Below are 17,304 nucleotides of genomic sequence, written 5' to 3'. Positions count from 1 at the left end.
AGCAACAAAAGAACATCAAGAAAGAAAAACATCTCTCTCTCTGTATCAGATTCTATCAGTGACTCTGGTGGTATCCTTGTGTAAATAAACATTGTGTCTTCATTGGAAAAAAGGAAAAAAGTAGAAAATGTAAGACCTGTGAAGTAAACCCTTAGCTTGACAGAATAAAGTAAATCAACTTCTGTCTTTGTGTCTCCTGGCTTACACACAACTAGCTTTCCCCCATGTGAGGCTTTTACTGAAAGCTTTTGTCAGAATCCACTACCCAGTTATTTAGGGTTTGGTAGTTTATTGCAGTCCCACGAAATTGTAACAGTTCCTGTCATTGATTTCATGCTGATTTTACTCCGCCTTCAGTACCATGAGTTGAAGATTGTCAATGGAAGCAGTTTTGCCCTGGATAACTCACATTGATTTTGTATTATAGTGTAATGAACTGTTTACACACACAGCCCTCTGTGGAGGGAATCAGAACTGCTCAACTGTGTGTCATAGGTTCTACGCTGCCAACAGCTACAAGAGTCTCCTTCACCTCAGATAAGGGATGATGCAGTCAGAGTAAGAAGATCTGAGTTCTATTCTTGGACTATTCGTGCATTTCCCAGTGGCCCTGGTGTGCAGCAGAAGGACAGCCATGAAGCTGTATGTGGCTATGGATTTTTCGGAATGTCCTGGATTGATGGAGCAGCATGGTTGTATGTGATTCCCACGGGGTGAAGACCTCTTGAAAACAGATTTTTTACTGAAAAGCTATGACGATCTGTAAATTATGGTGTGAATCACCAAAATACATATAACCTCAGCAGTGTTAAGTGAATCCAAACAGCATGCTCAGAAGCCAGCTATGGCCTCACTCAACTTACTATCCCAGACTCCTTCGTAGACCACAATCCAGCCAAACTGATGACAAATACATGAGTCAAGCAAAAGAGATCATGCAAATGAGTGGAATTGCATCACATGTGACAACAATGTGAAAACAATCACCCACTGAGCCCAACCGAGGGATCTCCTTACCACCCTAGAAGGGCTTATGGGTGCTAAACCCAGGTGGCCTGTTGGGTTAACCCAGCTGGGGAATAGGAGGGCTGTAGGCCAGAGAACCAATCTAAGAGTGGTAGGAGCATGTGGTTCCAACCAAAAAAGGGGAAAGTAGAAAACCTGTCCACTAAGGGTGAACTGGAGATGGACAAAAAAGGGTGTAAGGCTATTGGGCAGAACCTGAAAAGATTATGGGAGAGGGGACATAAAATGGAAAAGGAATAGTCTTGGGCAACTATTCATAGTCCCTCCACCCCTCCCATCACTACTGTATTCCAGCTGCCAAGCCATTTCTTCTTACGACAGGACATCAGGTTAGTTCCTCTTCTAATTTAAAGCTGGTTTCTGAATGTGTCTTAACTGGTGAGAGGGTGAAAGAGTGGGTAATAAATTGTCCGTGGAAAACATTCTGTGAATAAACAATCACTGGGCCAAACTCTATTTCCAGATGCCTTGAGTAATAATATTTATATGGTCCATTTTAACATAAGAACGTAAGAATGGCCCTACTGGGTCAGACCAAAGGTCCATCTAGCCCAGTATCCTGTCTTCTGACAGTGGCTAGTGCCAGGTGCCCCAGAGGGAATGAACAGAACAGGTAATCATCAGGTGATCCATCCCCTGTCGCTCATTCCCAGCTTCTGGCAAACGGAGGCTAGGGACATCATTCATGCCCATCCTGGCTAATAGCCATTGATGGACTATCCTCCATGAATTTATCTAGTTCTTTTAGCCATAGATCTCAAGTCACTTTACAAAGGAAGGTAAATATCAGTACTGTATCCCTATTTTACAGATGGGAAAACAGAGGCACAGAGACGGGAATAGATTTGCCTGTGGTCACACAGTGAGCCTTTGTCAGACTCCGAGGTGAGTTTCTATCCACTAGACCACACTGCTTCCTATTAATTAGTGTGGATGTAACTGAGAGTGGGTAGTGGCTTACAATCTCCAGTTTTATTCCATCAACCAGAGTTTACAGCAAAAATGAATATCAAAGATCTTGCAGATGTTACCTGCCTGTTCAGCTGATACTCCCATGGCATGCTGAGGGTTAGAAAGTAAATCACTTCATGTTTTCTTTTTTTTCTTCTTCAAGCTCTCTCACCTGTAGTGGGATACAGAGACTTTCTGCTGGAGGTCAACAGTTCATATCTAATCCTGGTTTGTAATGAATAAAACTTGTTCTTTTTTAATGGCTATTAAGAGGACTGTGTGAAATGAGGCAATAGGTTTTGGTCCGGTTGATCAGTGTTCATGTCACCATAACCATCACTGGTACTGGCTGGCAGCTTTAGTAGAAAGATCAAGGACTGAATGGGCAGGGGGCTAGGCTAACCTTTCTGCTCAGGAGAAGATCACTGTGTGTCAAGCTTATTAACAGGGTGTTGTGTGGGAAGCTTGCACTGTTGAAACTCGTGCCGTGCCTGTTTGGCAGATAAATAGAGAATTTCAGTCTCCAAGGCTGTCAAGTCAGCACTAAATTCACATTAAGAAAATATCTTTGAGATTTGCTTACAAGACTTCAAGATCCTCCGGGCAGGGATACGCGTTTGTATAGCACCCAGCATAATGGCCTTGATCCTGGTTGGGGGCTCTGGCTGCTACTAGAATATGAATAAAAAGAATTGCACAATGGGTTCCTTGGGTTTGCTGTGCCAGGTGCAATACAGGGATGGTACCAGGCCACTGCTTGCAAATGATGCTTTGTATGTGGACTCAGCACTAATTAGTGCACTTGCCCCTTTCAATTATCTTGGTTAACAAGATATTTTGCCACACCACCTTTCCCCCAGAGGCTTTTACCAGAAGCACAAGTGGCAGCCAAAAGGCAGCCATGGATTGAGTTTAGGACTAAGAGCCAGGAACTCCATAATTCTGTTCCTGGCTTTGCCACTGATTTACTTTGAAACCTCAGGCAAATCACTGACGGTGGGATTTTCAAATGTGCCTAAGTGACTTAGAAGTACAAGTCCTGTTGAAAGTCAATGCGCTCATAAGTCACGTATGTGCTTTTGAAAATAATACCTTTAATCTCTCTGTGTGTGTGTCAGTTTCCCATCTGTAAAATCAATCTTAAAACGTACCTATCTCAGAATGGACTTGTGAGGTTCAATTAGATAACGTTTGTAAAGCACTGAAGTAGTGCTAGCCATTATTATTATGCATCTTTATGGCAGAAAGTCACAGCCAAGGGAGAGCTGTGTTAAGTGAGGAAATGGTGTCCTCTCCACTGGGAAACTTTTTCAGTGAAGCCTTCTAAGCTCTTTCCATTTGCAAGGTAACTATTTCCAAGAATCAAAACTCCCACACCGTATTTTTGTCTCTGCCTCCCTACCTCTTCCACAGTCACACACACACTAAAATGTGCAATCTTCCCTTGCAACAGAGCCCCATGGAACCAATCTGGCTGGTACAGAATGCAGACCCTGATCCAGTATGCTGCAGAATACAAGAGAGGTATTACTGGAGCCTTAATATCTTGATGGAGGATGAATTTATCATGGCTCCATAAGGTCCTGGTTTCACTGCCCCCTCTCCATCATCATTAGAGACATCAAAGAGGTGATCTGTCATCTGAATGGCAAGATGCCTAATATTCAAATTAGAAAGAGCCAAGCCCCAAGGAAACTCAGATTAAGACCATGTGAAGAGAGGGATTGAGGACCTGGCTGGGACCCCAAGGAAGCTCAAAATGATGGGAAGTCTAAGAAGAAAAGGGAATCAACCTTCCAATTAAAATCCCCAGGGATGAGAATTTTGTCGGTGTTAGTATTAATCAAGGATAAGAAATCAGACAACTCAAAGAGACAGGAGCAACTGTATTGAGAAGAGGCAGGAGTCCTCAGGCCAAGGGTCACCTTCCCCACCTTGTGCACTTATACAGGAGCCGATGACAGTGGCGCCCCATGTGATTTGCCCCAAGGTCACAGCGGGTGTCAGTGTCAGAGCCAGGATTAGAACTCCAGGGGTTCTTGTCTGCCATTCTGCAGCTCAAATCACTAGACCACACCTCTCATTATAAAATAATTGCCTGGTTTTCTCTTTGAAATCAAAGCTGTTTACAATTATATGGGAGAGAGAGAGAGAGAGAAGATATAAAATGGGATGATCCTATTTTAAAGGTGTTCACATTTTTGTATGTCAAAAATCAGTTTTAAACAACCATGTGTGGGCTGTCATTAAGTTACCCCCCTCCCCCATCTATTTTGGGACTTTTCAGCTTGGAAAAGAGATGGCTAAGGGGAGATATGATTGAGGTCTATAAAATCATGACTGGTGTAGAGAAAGTAGCTAAGGAAGTGTTGTTTACTGCTTCTCATAACACAAGAACTAGGGGTCACCAAATGAAATTAATAGGCAGCAGGTTTAAAACAAATAAAAGGAAATATTACTTCACACAACGCACAGTCAGCTCCTTGCCAGAGGATGTTGTGAAGGCCAAGACCATAACAGGGTTCAAAAAAGAACTAGATAAATTAATGGAGGATAGGTCTATCAATGGCTATTAGCCAGGATGGGCAGGGATGGTGTCTCTAGCCTCTGTTTGCCAGAAGCTGGGAATGGGCGACAGGGAATGGATCACTTGATGATTACCTGTTCTGTTCATTCCCCCTGAGGCACCTGGCACTGGTCACCGTCAGAAGACAGGATACTGGGCTAGATGGACCTTTGGTCTGACGCAGTAGGGCCATTCTTATGTTCTTATGTTATTCCTTTATTCTCTTTTCATTCAGTATTAAGATTTTGTGTTCCTTCTGGAGATTCTGCCGAGTATTTTGCATCAGCCAAAGCAGAGACTGCCCCCAGAGAATTCCTCCTAGATTTTACCCTGAGCCCAGGGCACATTGAGCCGGAATTTTGAGTGGTTAGGGAGTGCTCTGTGGATACACGTGTAGCATAGATATGATCAATAAGACTCACAGTTATGAACCTCACCATTGTGACCCTCTCAATGCTTTGATATGAGGCACTCTCAATAATTTGGGATATGACACTCACCAGCTCAGCTTACTCTTTAGAGCTCGTCAGTGGTGCTCCTGTAGCGTCCAGAAGCAGTATATCATCGTGATCCCAGGCACTCCTTTTAATCAGCAGAAGAAATGTTGGTAGCCAATTTTAAACTCCTACATCAATGGAAGAAATGCTCATGTAACCCTAACTGTAGCTGTTAAAATGAAAACAGTCTTGGAAAATTGTCATCCCAGTTTACCAGCTGAGGCACAAAGGGTAACATTTTCAAAAGCACCTAAGTCCTATTTTTTTTAAATTACTTAGACACTTGGCAGCATAAGTCTCATAGAGAGACTTCAGATGTGTCTACAGTGCACCTCGGTGTGGACTACGGGATGTGCGTTGCAAAGCGCACCAAAGTGCTGTGATCTAATTGTCCTTTGTGAATGCTGCTGACATGAATTTAAAGGTACCTCATTCTTGTTAACGTACAAATGAAGTACCTTTTAGTTCATGCCATGGGGCAATGAGATCGCAATACTTCGGTGTATTCTGCAATGCACACCCCCCACAGCCCACACTGCAGTTCAGTGTAAACATATTCTTGGGCTCCTAAAGTACCTAAGTCACTTTTGAAAATGAGGAGTAGGCTCCCAGGTCACTTAGGTACTTTACTCAAAATCTATTCACCCTCCCCCTTTCCCATGATAATTAAAAATTAATGGGAAATCTCAATTATTTTGCTAATTCATCATAAAACAATTTACATGCCAGGGATAAGTGGATGAGTAGAATTTTTGCCAGACTGGATTGAAGTTAATTGGTTGAAATGGCTACTGAGCACTAAAATAATGGCCGAGTCAGTAGGATTAGCTGCTAAACTAGGGGTGTTTGCTAGCCGCAAATTGAAAAGCAGGAGTTGAGCTCGCAGCAAATGCTACATGAAATTCAGGTGAATTTAGATCTATTTTTACCAGGGTCTGAACTTGCCGGAGAAAAATTGATCATGATAAATGTAAGCTATTTTATTGGTGAGTATTATGCAATGAACAGAATGTAAGCCACTAAACTAGAGCAGAAAGGTTTCAGCTAGGCATCTGGAAGACTTGTGGACTGACCATGAATGCTTTTTCTGAGCAGAGTTATTCTGAAACTCAGGATAAACCTGCACCACTATAAGGGCAATTGCGGTGCCAGAAATAGACTTTCCTGGGTATTTGGTCAACTTGTTATACCCCATTTATCCTAACTAGGAAGCAGCAGTCAGAACAGCTAAGGCCTCATAGCTCACACAGGTCCTGTAAGGTGCTGAGTGCCGTCAACTCCCATTAAAATCAATGGGACTACTCGTGTTTATAGTTAGGCAGGTACTTAAGTACTTTGCTGAATTGGGCCTATATTATTAACAGAATGGCTCACCATCTCCAGAGAGGTTTGACAGGGTTTGTATATACAGCCTTTAAACCAAATGAAACGCTAGTATAACTCTATTGAAGTCAGCCATGTTACATCAGGGATGAACTTGGTCCTTAGGGCCTGATCGAATTCTCACGGAAGTCTGTGAGAGTCTTTCCATTGACTTCAGTGGAAAATGAATCAGATCCTTAATGTTTAAGGTAATATAGACAAGTCTGCATTATAATCAGCTTTTGTATGTAAGTGGTAAAGTGTACTGCTCATGATTATTATGAAAATTATTCAAATTACAGAGGCTGTGATCTTAGGTAGGCTAGAGGATCTGTCTTTTAGCTGAAGAGTCACACCAAGACCTATCATTATTAAGAGTGGCTGAAGCTGGTGTGACATTTCAAACTATATATTTCCACTAAAAATTGTGCTAATATATTATTCCTAATCTAATGTTCTACAGTTAAAGTCAGCAAAAATCAGGAAATGCAGAACTTAAAAGTTCCAATAGCAGCATTAACTCAGCTGCCTTTCACTTCCTGTATGTTTTATGGCAGTGCTTTTCAAACATGTTTTCTGGTGACCTAGTTGAAGAAAATTGTTGATGCTCGCAACCCAACGGAGCTAGGGATGAGGAGTTTGGGGTGTGGGAGGGGCTCAGGGCTGTGGCAGAGGGCTGGGGTGCAGGAGCGGGGTCAGGGCTATGGGCTGGTGGTGCAAACTCTGGGGTGGGGCCAGGGATGAGAGGTTTGGGGTGCAGGACGGCTCTGGGTTAGGGGAGGCTCAGGGCTGGGGCAGGGGATTGGGGCATGGGCTTACCTTGGGCAGCTCCCAGTCAGCGGCGCAGCGGGGGTGCTTCCTGCCTCTCCTGGCACCATGGACTATGCTGCGCCCTGAAAGTTCCCAGCCAGTGGGAGTGCGCAGCTGGTGCTCAGGGTGGGGGCAGCGCGCAGAGCCCCATGGCCCCCCCGCCTAGGAGCCGGACCTGCTGCTGGCCACTTCCGGGGCACAGCGCAGTGTCGGAACAGGCAGGGACTAGCCTGCCTTAGCCGGGCAGCACCACCGACAGGTCTTTTAATGGCCCGGTCAGCGGTGCTGACCAGAGCCGCCGCAACCCAGTGCCTTACGTCCAGCAGCCCAGTAATGGGTCGTGACCCGCAGTTTGAAAACCACTGTTTTATTATATATATAATAAAAATAAATATTAATATCTTAAGCTACATATTTAACTGGAAAATCAATACAAAATACTATATATTTTCAGTGCAGTGCAGCTGAGTTAATGCTGCTCTTGGAACTCTGAAGTTCAGTTCCCCTCTGGAAATTGACTGCAAAGATAGCATTATGTGGTTATATATTATTGTCTTTCAATGATTCCATATCCAATGTGCTCACCTGATAAGTAAAAAACTTTATTTTTCTGATCGCCAACCCTATGAACTCAACTGGAGATCTGAAAGTCAGCCTGGGTTCTTTTCCTCTTCGTCTCGTTCCCAGAAACAAAAGTTTTTCGATTTCAAATAGGGCCTCGCTGACATCTGTGTAGCCTCATTGCTCTCGGTGGGGTGGCACACCTATAAACTGTTGGGAACATACTACTAACATACTGATGAGGTACAAGATGAAATAGAATCCAGATCACTCTCTCAGAGCTGCACTGGCTCTGTAAAAGCAGTCAAAAACTTATTTTTGGTTCTAAACTCAGCACATTTCATGCTGAATACGCCCACAAAGCAAACCCACTGTGTTGGAATTGCTACATAGCACCTTGTTCAGAGTAGACTTTCACCTTAATGTTAGCATTTCCTGTCTTTTGCTGACTATGGGAGTTTTGCTGAGAATTACACTAGTGTAAATCTCCACTAATTACTGCCCTTCCTTGGAGCTGAGGATTGTCAGCACCTTTGAAAGATCAGGCTACAGCTATGTCAGCTTGAGGACCCAAAAACAGAGGCACTCAAAGTTAGGGGGCCCTTCTGAAAATTTTGCCTTCATCAGTTCATGCCTTAATTTACCCATCTGTTAAATGCAGATAATAACTCATCTGTCTAACAAGGCTGTTTTGAGGCAAAATTCATTATAAATTCATTATAGAAGTGCAAAATATTATTCATAAATACCTTTAGTTGACATTATCTTTTGTACCACCTTAAAAATAAAGGAAAGCAAAAGCCATTTTACAGAAGTATAAATACGTGGACCCTGATACAGCAAAGTTCTTAAGCAAGTAATTAGCATTAAGTATATGAATAGTCCTATTGACTTCAGGGGGACTACTACGCATATGCTTAATGCTTTGCTGAATCAGGATCTTTAACAGCTAATAACATAGTGTGATAAGTGTACACTTATGAAAGATCTTTAGCTGTTCTAAGTCCTTCAGGCCAACTTGTGCTTATTGACATGCACAAAAAATTGTCCATTTAGAAGGTGCAGCAACAGAAATTCCATGCATACACAGCGCACCTGTCTGTGAATGTGAATACTCAGACTTCTCTGAATCACTGAAATCTTCTGATGTGTGCAGTTGTCAATTTTCAGTCATCCAAAGCTTTAACGTTATCCAGACAGGATTTTTTCCCTAGTGGGGCTATGGACAAACCCCTCAGTGAGGACTGTTTATTTGCCAAGTATCAGGTGTCAAAATTCTGCAATATTTCAATTGAGTTATCTGTATGGTGAGGGAAAATGTGGTAATATTTAAACAAAAACAGAAAAGGTGTATTTATTTAACTCTTGCAATACTTAGAAATTGCTGGGGGAATTTTATTCCATTTTTACATGCACTCACAAACTCAAACAGATTTTTTTGATCTAGACCATGGGTGGCCAAACTGTGGCTTGTTAGCTGCATGTGGCTCTTCTATATTTAAAGTGTGGCTTGCAGAACCCAGACCCCCCACATTCTCTGCCTACCAGATTGTGAGGGTGGGGAGCTCAGGGTCTCTGCCCTGCGGTGGGGTCAGGGGCGGCTCTAGGCACCAGCAAAACAAGCTGGTGCCTAGGGCGGCCAAATCTAGGGGGGCGCGGCTGGGGGGCGGGCGATGCCCGCCTCATGCTCATGCGGGTCCACCGGAGCCCCGGACCGACGACCCGGCCGCGGGCATGCATGACTGGAGGGAGCCCGCGCGCCTGGGCTGGACTCCCGCCCGCAGTCAGCCGCGAGGCGCTCGCAAGCCGATCCGCGATCCGCATCCGCCGCCGCGAGGGGGCCGGGGGCCAGCGCCACCGACCCCTCCTGCTGCCATGCCTCATGCCCGAGCTCGCTGCTCCGGGCGCTCCCCGGGCGCCGCGCCCTGACGAAGGCCGCGGCGAAAGCTGTAGAGCCTGGTGGGGTGTGGGGTGATAGGGCTAACCCTCCCCACAGGGCTGAAGCCCTGACTCCAGACAGGTGCCTACTGCGGGGCTGAAGCCCTGAGCCCCCCCTCCCTGCAGGGCTGAAGCAATGAGTCCCGGAAGGCACATCCCAGATCTTGGACTTCTGAAGATTCTCAGAAGATCTGTAAATTTGGCCATCCCAATCTAGATCCAAACATGGACAATTTCACTGCAAAAAATAATTTTTTTCAGCAGTTGGGGACTGAAAATATAATGGAAACTGCTTTGTAATTTTAACTGTTCTGGGTGCTACCATGTGCCTACTGTAGTCTAGAATAATGCTTCTCAACCTTTTCCATACCAGGACCCCTTTTTCCATACTGGGACACCCACATAGTCTGATCTAGCTGTATGGGAAGAGCAGAGTGGCATAATCCTCTGGCAAGTTTGGGATTGCCAGGCTAAGAACTCCTGATCTAGCAAAAATATAGAGGTGGTCCTATTTCAGAAGCAGCAAGGCAAATTGGTCATGGAGCAGATGATCTTTTGAAATTCTTGGGAAAGGCTTTGTCAGAAAATCTTGGGCCAAGAGCTTGATCTTAAGTGATCAGGTCACAGACTGAACAAGACTCTACCTGAATCTTCATTCAAAACTCAGACAAAATCCCTGCTTTCATTCAAACTTCCATGTGAAATGAATCATAACCTTTTATGAGGGGTCATAATGTCTGCACATTACAACCCTGATTCAGGAAAGCATCCCTTTCCAGGACGTTACTTAAGACCATGCCTAATTTTAAGCACATGCTTAAATCCCTTTGAAGTTAAGCATGTGATGAATTATATTCCTGAACTGGGGCCTAGCAGCTTGATCCTGCAAGGTGCTGAGCACTCCAGCCCTGATCCAACAAAGCACTCGGCACATGTTTATCTTTACTCATGTGAGCAGTCCCGTTGAAACTGATGAAACTACTGACATGCCTAAATCAAGGATATGCTGAAGTGCTTTGCTGAATGGGGGTCAGAATGCTTAGCACCTTGAGGGACCGAGCCCTTATTTAAATGCATAATTTGCGGGGTTTGTGCTGGATCGGAACTATTGGTTGAAAAGTACTAGGAAGATCTTTCTGTAGATCACCAGAACTACACAAGGAATGCCAGGCCTAAACAACCCGCCCCCGATTTTACAGTGGTTTGGTTTGTGCTGGAAAGAACTTTAGGAGATTGATACTGTGCGAATGATCTATAGGGTGCTATTCATCCCTATGCAGAAGGCCTATCTACCACTTAAGTTCTACTTAAACCTTATTCATTTAACAAAGAAAAACAGCTCCGCAGTTTTGCCTTCTGGAATCTCTACTTTATAAACATAATGTTGGACTCAACGGAGGAGGCAAGGTGCCCCATCTATAGTACCAGCAATTGAACTCCATCAGAAGACAAATATGTTTCACATAGACCTTTAAAAAGGGATTGTATGAGTCACTGCAAAGCAGGCTTTTTCTCTCAATCATGGCTTGGGATTCTTGTGCCAAGATTGACATATTTTCCTCCCTTAAGAAATTAGCATGGTTTCTGCAAGCTTTTTATTGACTGCCAATGCCTAGCTACCAATAATTTACCAGTATTGAGAAACTTCTGTGCTTTTACTGTGCTCAATTAAATTGGCTCCCACATGCCTGGATTTGTTCATTTCTGGATTACATGCTTTGGGCTCAATCCTACAAGCTGCTGAGCACTGTCCTCAAACTAGTAAAACAGTTACGCATGTGAGCGTTCCCATTGACTTCAAAGTTAAGCAAGTGCTTAAATACTTTGCTGGATCAGAGAGCTCAACATCTTGAAAAGAAAACGGAGCCTTTTGTGAGCTTTATAATAAAAAAAAACAAAAGGGTTTTTGTTTCATCTTATCTTTAGGGCTTATGTGAGATATTATTAATAATTATTATTCTTATGGGGAGGGATAGCTCAGTGGTTTGAGCATTGGCCTGCTAAACCCAGGGTTGTGAGTTTAATCCTTGAAGTAGGCCATCTAGGGCAAAAATCTGTCTGGGGATTAGTCCTGCTTTGAGCAGAGGTTCTAACCCTGATATTCTATGAGCTATTATTTATTTACTATTTGTATTGAAATAGTGCCTAAGAGCCCTAGTCATGGACCACTCCCCCATTGTGCTAGGCGCTGTACAGTCATAGAACAAAAAGCTTGCAGTCTAAATGTAAGACAAGATATGACCGATTGATACAGATAGAAGGAGGAGTACAAGGAAACAATGAGACTTAAGTGGGACTTCAAGTAGTGCATAAGCCTTGTTCTGGGCCTCTGTACGGAGGTGAATTGCACTCACAGCAAAAATGTGCTGTATAAGGCTCAAATTGAGCCTTAGTGCTTAGATTCAAGCTCCCAGTAACCTGGTATGATGCTGGCAGACCAGTGTCAGCTCATGCCAAGGCCCCTAGGCCTTATGAGCATTGACAAATGCATAGCTGGAAACCAGTCTGGCTCACCTCTGTGTTAGCTTTGTTAAAATAGATGTTAAGTTTATAAGAATGTGTTTAGTATTTGGACTTTATGAAATGTTTGTGAGTTGCTGCATGTGTTAATCTCTCTCTTATAAGATTAGTATCCCATGCTATAAGGTAATATTTGTTTGCTTTGTAACTATAAAACTGTTTGCTATGAAACTGGAAAACCCCATAGTCAGGAGAGAAGCATTACCGCATGTGAAATTCTAGTTTATCACAAGAGGTCTCATCTCCTGCTCCACAATGAAGGCCTATAGACACCAGACAAACCATTGTGGAACATCACTGGACAATAGACTTTGTTGATTGCTCCCCTCCACAACCGTGAAGAGAGGATGTGTAAAACCCTCGTCCCATCACAGTTTGAACTCTGGGGGAAGGGAATAAAAATCCCTGTCGTGAAAGATAAGTATCTCTGTGCTGCTTGAAATTTGGAGAGGGCAATATTTCTAAGCATAAGCAAGGAATCCTCAAGCTGATTAGCTTTGGTTAGCCATAAAGAACATCTAGAGCTTGCACATGACAGCAGCTTCTATAACTTTTTGACACTTAAGACTGTAACTCATTTGTGTGTGTATATTACCTGCTTTAACCTTGTACATAACGCCCATTTCTTTTTCTTAGTTAACAAATCTTCAGTTAGTTTATTATAGGATTGGCTACAAACATCGTCTTTGGTGACCGATCTAAGGTACTATTTACCTGGGGTAAGTGATTGATCCTTTGGGACTGGAAATAACCTCTATATTGTTGTGATTTTTGGTGTAAGGGACCATCTATCACAAAGGCAGGCTTGCCTCGGTGGCAAGATAGACTGGAGTACCCAAGGGGGCTGTCTATGACTCCCGGTTAAAGCTGTGGTAGTGCTTGAGGAGTTCACACTTGATACTAGGTTGGTGAAATCTAATTCCAGAACATGCAACCAATTTGGGATTTGCACCCTGTTTCTTAACAGTCTGCCCTGAGGTTGGAACTCATGGTCATAAGCCACTCTAGACAGCTTGACACTTGGGAAATAAAAGAAATACCATGAAAAAGACTATTCTTGTAACAACACTCACCTCAGACCTGACAAACTTACTACACCAGACACGTCTTATATTAGTCTTTATGGATAAATATCCTGTAAGATATCCACAGAAAGCTTGTAACTTGTCAAGATTGATAATCAGTGCAAGATGTATGTACAAGTAATATTTAAGGAATAATGTATTTATATTGAAATGATGGACTTGGAGATTAGTCACTGGGAGTAATACAACTCAGTGATGGTTCATTCAAGCAAGCAGGAGTTGTTACTCCTTCCTAGTCAGCTAGCGTGGCAATGCAAGGGTCTGTTGTCTACTCTGGCCACATCCCAGAACAGTCAATGGAAAACTATCAAGGACAATTGCAAAGGATCAAAACCATTTGGAGGTGAAAAGGACTGATATAGCAGGTAGGAGATCACCCTCGCTATGAATAAAGACAAAAGGCTGTTTCTGTATAACAGAGTGTAGGGGAAAACACTCTTATCCATTCACTGAGGAAATTCCTTGAACAGCAGGGCAGGCTTTCATGAATATTTGGATCCTAGTTCTTGTGGAAAAAACCTCTCTAACAGACTGAACTTTTGGGGGAAAACTTACTTTATTGCATAGGAAAGATAACTATTGATACGGGTAAACCCAGGTTCACATTTTATTATTTTGTTTGTGTTGTAACCAGTTTGTAACAGGGTGGTGGCTAGGAGAAACAAGCCAGGCCCCTGTTAGCCCTGTTCCAGAGGAAGAAGGGTCTTAGTTGGGCTGGCTCGGGGGCCATGCCCTAATTACCAGAGTGGATCCACCTGCAGGCCTGGGTAGCCTGCCCTATAAAGCTGGCTAAGAAACAGGGGGAGACAGGAAAGGGAGCAATGTGGGCTCTAGATTCCTGCCGGTTGGGAAGTTAGTAGTCTCCCAGAGTGTTGGTCTCTGTAGATATCTGTAAATAATAGGTGGTGGGAAACGACACAAACAATAAAAGGACACAGGTGCTGCACTTCAGTTGGTCTCTGACTGAGTTTGTGGAGGGGCCAGGAGAAGGCACCGCTACACAGTTGTTTCTATCACTTTCTCTCATTTCTTGTTAAATCTTTATTCTCTCCTAAATAAACCTCCTTTTTTATTATAAGTGCTCACAAGTGCTGTGTGGCTTACAGAAGCAGTGGTTTAAGGTAAAACTGGGGTACACAGCTCCTTTGAGAGCAGAGGATCTGGAATTTCTGTGAGTAGCTGATGTCAGGGGCTGGAGGTTTTGTTAATCCGCAAGGCAAAGAGAGGGTTGACATAGCCCCGAGGAGAGTGCTTGAGTGGCTGAAAAGCTGGTGATGCTAGGAAGCTGACATCCAGCCAAGCACAAGCAAGACTACCTCATGCTGAAAGCAGAGGGGCAACAAGGTGCTTCACTGTCCTGGATGCCCTGAGAACTGTTGCACCTTGTTCTCACAGCAGCCCTCAATTTCCAGACTTAAAGCAGTTCAGCTGAGCACTGACTAGACATCCAAACATTGTGATACTTATCTCACCTAATCGGAACCTCCGAGTGTTTTGAGGTTCATGCATCTTTAATTATTGCACAATGTCCCAATTTGACTGGGAAGGCAAAAGCTAGATCAGAAAGAAATAATTACTTTTTTTATTAGCTTATGATATGGTCCCACCCTTCCACATTGCCAGCTTGCCCAGTCATTCACAAATGATGACTGTGAATTATATAATTATCAACCTATAATTACAGGCAATATATACAAATTAATCCCCCTGGAGGAGATCAAGGCTTGGCACATACATGCTAGCACCCTTAGGTCTCTTGGGAATTTATACCCATTGTAAGTGGAAGATTATTTATTTCTCAAATGCCTGAGACATTTTATGAAAAATGAACCAACAATAATAAAAAAAAAGCCTTGTGCTTTTTTTTAAATGTTCATAACATATGTAACTGAACAAATCCAGGCATGTAAGAGCCAATTCACTTTTCCACAGTGAAAGCAAAAGAAGTTTCTCAATGCTGGTATATTATTGGTATCGTGGCATTGGCAGTCAATGAGGAGTTTGCCAAAACCATGCTGACTTCTGAAGGAAGGAGGAGATGCCAGTCTCAGCACAAGAATCCCAAGCCAAAATTGAGAGAAAAAGTCAGTATTGTAGTCACATATGCAATCCCTTTTTAAAGGTCTAAGAAAAGAATATCAGTCTGTTTTATTGATGAGGTTCAAATGCTGGAACCATAGGTGGACTGCACTGCCTCATCCTTCCACCCCAGAGCATTTTTCTGTTACTGGACCAGTTTCTCAGGTGGAATAAATCAGCACACTCATGAAAAATGGACTGAGCCTTCTCCAGAAATATACCATGGGAACTCGCTAATCACAATTTGAGTTCAGTAAAGGAGAAAGCCACCTCATCTGTGTCCTCTTTCTCAGTATGCTGACATCATCACATGGTAATGTGCAAGATGGGAAAATCTGAGGTAGGAACAAAGTGAAAATCCTAGTTACACCAGTTCTCTGGGCTATTTGCCTCTCCATCATTATACAACATCACAGGGAGTCTCCATCAAATTGACTCCACCAACCCCAAAACAGGTAAATGGAGCAAAAACAGGTAAATGCTGAACCATTAACTATCAATATGTGTTTCCATCTGTGTGACAGGTTACACTGCACTCAGCTAACCTTGATTTAATTGCAGCTTACTTAAAACCACTGGTATATTTGAATAGAAAGCAAAAATAATGGTATAAACTCTGATTCATATTTCTAGCAAAAAAATGCAGTGAATGTTTATTGAAACTGAAACATATGTATTAACATATGGCAGAATTTCACTTACTGTATGTTTTAATGCAGAGCTGATGAGGAAGGCATCTGTGCTGAGAGCATCTGAATGAGAGCTCAGATAATGAGCAGAGCTAGAAAAATACATGTTGAAGGGTTGGGATGTATCAAAGTGCCTGATAGTTGACTGTGTCAGAGCCAGAAGAATGCATATAAGTTTCTATGCAGGTACAGTATTGTGCTTTGTTCTCTGCATTGGGACCCAATCAAACATTCATGTACAACTTTGGATGCACCCGCTTCTAGAAGTCATGGCCAAGTTCTAAATCTCTGAAAAAAGAAGGTTGCACATTGGAAATGCTGACACAACATTTATTCAGTGTTAAGCAAGTGCAGCTACTTAATTAAGAATTTCCTTAATTCAGGTTATCAGAGACAGCCCTGAGACACAAAGTGGATCCACTTCCCGAAAGTGTGGATCGGAATCTGTCTCTAAACTTCCCTGGAGTTTGGGGGTGTTTGGAGCTGGGATTTTCATTCATGAATATAAATAAGCGCTAACCCAAACCATTCTCCAAGCAGGGAGCTGGGAGCCAGAATCCCGGTCTGCAGCCCAGGTCAGAGTAGGGAGTGGGGAGCACGGGCAGCAGCCCAGCTGGGAATGGGGAACTAGAACCCCCTGGGGGGCAGCAGAGCTGCCAGCAGGAAGTGAGGAGCCCAGGTGGCAGCTGGGCTTTCCTGTCAATTTCATGTCTCCAGCAGGAGCCATGAAGTTGACAAGAATGACAGCCAACAGCCAATATAAGTAACCCTTAGTGTCTACACAGACACTGAGTCTCCCTAACTACTCTGATATAAACCCTACATCTCTCATGGAGGTGGAGTTATTATGTCAGTGTAGTATGGCACTACATCCACAGGAGCAAGGCTGTAATGAGGAAACTGACATAATTAGGTTGATGTAAGCTGCCTTATGTCACCCTAAGGCTTTGTCTACACTACAGACCTTAAAGCAGCCCAGCTTACTGCAGCAGCTGCATCACTGTAATGTCTCCTGTGTAGCCACTCTATGTCTATGAGAGAGAGCTCTCCTGCTGGCATAATTAACCACCTGCAATCAGCAGCAGTAGCCGACATAGCTCTGTCCACACCAGCACTTTTGTCAGTGGAATTTTGTCAGTCGGGGGAGGTGTTTTTTTCAGACCCTGACCAACAAAAGTTTTACCAACAAAAGTGCCAGTGTCCTGTAAACCAAGTCTTTA

General features: G+C 43.4%; 1 long non-coding RNA gene across 1 annotated transcript in view; it reads left to right on the top strand.

Moving 5' to 3' along the window:
- LOC120387522 overlaps positions 1-16,257 on the top strand; it is a 98,704-nt gene extending 82,447 nt beyond the window's left edge. The window contains exon 3 of the long non-coding RNA XR_005590216.1: positions 16,115-16,257. This is a non-coding gene — a long non-coding RNA (uncharacterized LOC120387522). The remainder of the gene's footprint in view (positions 1-16,114) is intronic.
- The last annotated feature ends 1,047 nt before the right edge of the window (positions 16,258-17,304 follow it).

The sequence above is a fragment of the Mauremys reevesii genome, linkage group 20, assembly GCF_016161935.1.
Source record: "Mauremys reevesii isolate NIE-2019 linkage group 20, ASM1616193v1, whole genome shotgun sequence".
Taxonomy (NCBI): Eukaryota; Metazoa; Chordata; order Testudines; family Geoemydidae; genus Mauremys; species Mauremys reevesii.
The sequence above is the reverse complement of the archived record's forward strand: the minus strand, read 5'-3'. Positions and strand labels throughout refer to the sequence as shown.